This window comes from Nicotiana sylvestris, chromosome 3 (genome assembly GCF_000393655.2).
Source record: "Nicotiana sylvestris chromosome 3, ASM39365v2, whole genome shotgun sequence".
NCBI lineage: Eukaryota > Viridiplantae > Streptophyta > Magnoliopsida > Solanales > Solanaceae > Nicotiana > Nicotiana sylvestris.
Window position 1 is genome coordinate 155998968 of NC_091059.1, and position 4289 is coordinate 156003256.

The following is a 4289-nucleotide window of genomic DNA, read 5'->3' on the forward strand; positions in this document are numbered from 1 at the left end:
GTACATAACAGAAAACTGCACATAAAACCAATATTTCTCACAATAATTTCAGTTTAAAGTTAAACTTCTCACTGAATAATTTCAGCACACAAAGCTGTACATTTTTTGCCTCAAACTAAACATACCCAGTCACACTGTCACAGTACATACCCAAAAAATGCAAACAACTCCCATTTTAAACATACCCAGTCACACAAAGCTGTACATATCAAGAAGAAATATTAATGGGATCTAAACATACCCAGTACGACAGTACCTCAATTACCTGTGCATACAAAATGCAAACAACTCAAATTCCAACCTAACAAAAATATGAGATAAAAAGATCCCAACTTTCACAACCCAAAAACAGATGTATACACAGTAATGTCCAAACTCCAAAGTAATAGTTCAAACACATTAATAACAATGCAAAGTAGTATCAACCTTAGGATTAACAAGTCCAATTGTCCAAAGTCCAAACATAATACATAAAACAAGATGACAATAACTACATTCTTACTTTCCACCATCCATCATCACCTTCTTCAATCCTTTCATAGTGACTCCAAACATGTGAGATAGCTTTGAGACCACAAAGTCGAGGCATGGTTACACCTATTAAACATAACAAGAAAATATATTAAGCAAGTAATATTTGAATAACATATAAGTTGAATAATTAACTTACCAAAGTTTTAACTTACAACTATCTAAGATTCTACATATCATCATCGCAGGGTTCGTTTCCAAGATTGGCAAAATCTATGATAATATATATTAACAAGTCAAACAACAAAAATATTAAATAAACTATTTATAAAAATAATATACAATCAAACAAATTAAAATATTGCTACCTTGTTCTAGTTGCTCGAGAACATCTAAATCTTCCTCAACACTTACAGGTAATGGCTCACTTCGAAGCCAATCTTGAAGGCACAAGAGAACTTCCACCAATTTAGGAGTCAATGAACTCCTAAATGAATCAAGAATACGCCCTCCAGTGCTAAATGCACATTCAGATGCAACACTTGAAATAGGAATAGATAATACATCCCGAGCCATCTCAGCAAGAATGGGGAATCTAGGTGAGTTTACTTTCCACCAAAGCAATATATTACCGTCTGCTATTTCATTTTCAACTTCTTCTGTTAGATATTTTTCCAATTCTGATTTAGAATCTGAACCTCCAATCCCAGCTTTATGTCTTTTTAATTCTTCAAAGAAAGAACCAAAAGATCCATTTGAAGTTTCCATTGTGTCCATTGAAGAGTTAGATAAACATGAAGAGGGACGACAAACTTTATCTTTTGAATAAGACTTTACATACTCATCAAACAATGAAGTCATGTATGTATGTACTCCCTTCGTGATAATTGGCCCTTTCTCTTCGAACATCTTCGCAAGTGCAAAACTAACAGAATCAAACTTGTACCGAGGATCCAAAACACATGAAATGAAAATCATTTTGTTCATTTTTTCTGGATCACCCCAATACTTATCAAATTTCTCCTTCATCTTCTTTGCCATTAAACCCAACAAAACATCTTCATTTAATATCAATTGTTTCAAGTAAACAACAACTTCACAAATTTCAAGAAAATGATGATTTGATGTAACATAAAGTGAGCCAGATACCTTTACAGTAAGCTTATAAAAGATTTCAAGAAATTTTGTCAATTTCTTTACATCCTCCCAATCACTACTCAAAAGTGTACCTGCAGGACTTCCATTTACAATATCAACAAACTCAAGATGATGTGACAAGCCAATATCATGATCAACATATTCTAAAATTGCACTCTCATATTCAATAGCCCTGTTCAACATTAAGTATGTAGAATTCCACCTTGTAGGAACATCCAAACATAAAGATTTCCTAACTAGATTTCCTTCATCACAACATTCCTGAAACTTTTTCCACCTAGCAGGAGACTGCCTGATATATCTCACTGCTTGCCTAATACGTTCAATAGACACAATTGATTCTTTTATACCATCCTGAACAACAAGATTCATAATATGAGCCATACACCTCACGTGAAGGTGCTTACCATTCATAGAATTGGTCCCCCATTTAGTTAATTTCTTAGAAAGCTCCTTCACCGTCACATCATTTGAACTAGCATTATCAACTGTGACAGTGAAAATCTTTTGTAACCCCCACTCTTTTAAACAATTAACAATACTATTTGCCATATCTTCCCCCTATGACTAGAAATTGGACAAAAGTTGGCAATTCTTTTATGCATTTTCCATTCACTATCAATCCAATGAACAATACTACACACATAATTTATTCGTTGTAAGGAAGTCCAAGTATCAGTGGTAAGGCAAACTCTCTGATCTTTAAAAAGCTTCACCAACTTACGTTTTTCATCATTGAAAAGATCAAAACAGTCCCGAGTCATAGTTCTACGTGAAGGAATTCGAAAAAAAGGTTGTGCAACTTTCATAAAATTCATAAAACCTTCCTTTTCAACAAAGCTGAAAGGAAGTTCATCAACGATCACCATACGACACAAAGCCTTCCTACATTGTTCTTGATCAAATTTCCAAGGAACAACGGCTACATCACCCTTATTACCCCCCGGAATAGGGTTAAAGCCTAGTTTTGATTGACTTTTTGCAACATCTAAAGGCATTTTTAAACACTTGGCCATATGTGTAAGGAGTGATTTCGTACCATTATCTTTTGAATCGGCAAAATATTCTCTTTTGCAATGTTTACAAACACCCTTTTGATTTCCTTCCGGATCAATAATTTGGTCGAAATATTCCCATGCAACAGACCTCTTTTTTCTTTGTTTTTTTGCTTTCGATTGAACTGATTGAGATTGTGATGTGGCATTTGAATTAGAAGCTCCACTTTCACCAATCACCTTATCAATCATGATATTTTCAGCCATGTTTTTGTGTCACTGTAAATTTGATTTAAAAGAAATCAAGCAGTGAGACAACAAAATCTTAAAATGAAACACATATAACTACATATTTAGCTTAAAATCTTAAAATGAAACACATATTTTTTTTAATAAATGCTCAATACTTCCTGCCACAACATAGACAGTAAACAAGTGAGTCAGTATTACTGTTGCTAAGAGGGCTTAAGGCATTCTCAAAGGCATCAGGACTTTGCACAAATGCTGGAAAATCTAAGACAATTTGCACAATATGTGATAGTGCACCTGAGACAATTGAACATTTGTTCTTTGAATGCCAATTCTCTAGAGCTTGTTTGCAGGTTATTGTAAACTGGTTAAACATTGGAATACAGATTACAGAACACTACATTACTCAGTCTAAGGCTCTAAGCAGCAACTATCAAGCAGAAAGGAAAAAGGAAATCAGTGCAACACCAAATTTTCAGGATGTTACCCACTAAATTTGCATGATGTTATAGTATAAATCAGTATAGTATGAAAAAGGAAACCAAACAATCAGTGTAGTATAAATTCAAGAAACCAAACATTTTAGGGAAACTAAGACCAATCAGTCTTAGTTTGGTCCCGCTTCTGTGTCCTTTCGATTTCCCATTTAGTTAACTTCTTTTGTAACCCCCACTCTTTCGAGCTTCATAAAAAAGGAAAATATGCAAAAATTGATTTCTAAGATACCAAACTAAGACGAATTTAGAAATGGGATATGAAACACTAACCTTAGTGCACCGCTCTGCCGGAAAAAGATATAGAAAACTGAGTTTTGACGGGCTCAGTCGTGTGGGCATGACTGCCGACTACGTGAGTCATGAGTCGAATTAGGTCGAACTGGTGAGGGCTTGACTACTTCAGCCGTGTGGACGCCTGGCCGATGGCGGACTGGCAGAGAACTGGTGTGGTTTGACTTGGACTGTGGACTAAGGGCTTGACTGACTGACGGAGGGCTTGAGCTTAACTGAGGAGTGACTGAGTGAGGACTTCAACTCTTCAAGTTCAACTGTTCAAGCACAGGAAAGGAAAGGAGTTAGTGAGGCACTGAGGTCTGAGGCTGTGAGAGGCGGACAACAGAGAAAGGTATGAAAATGAAATAATGAAAATGAAACCCTAGTATTACTAGACTAAAGGGTATACTAGTAAATTAGTAAACCCTTATTGGGTTATCGGTTTACCCAATAACAGATTTGATAAACCGAGCCCGAACCGATAACCCAATAAGAAATTTTTTTTACCCGTTACCGAACCATTAGCCCAATAACCCAATACCAATAACCCAATAAGTAATTAACGGTTCGGGTTATCGGTTTTACCCAATATATGCCCACCCCTAATTGCTGGGACTTCGCGAGTTGGGAAAGCTGTTTGACGGAG

The 4289-nt window shown here is 35.7% G+C and overlaps 1 long non-coding RNA gene across 1 annotated transcript; it reads right to left on the reverse strand.

The window, feature by feature from the left end:
- Nucleotides 1-510: 510 nt before the first annotated feature.
- LOC138886931 (uncharacterized) lies at nucleotides 511-1035 on the reverse strand. Its single transcript, XR_011405890.1, has 3 exons — nucleotides 840-1035; nucleotides 687-744; nucleotides 511-597 (listed from the first exon to the last, which is right to left on the reverse strand). It is a non-coding gene; the product is annotated as an uncharacterized lncRNA (long non-coding RNA).
- Nucleotides 1036-4289: the final 3254 nt, after the last annotated feature.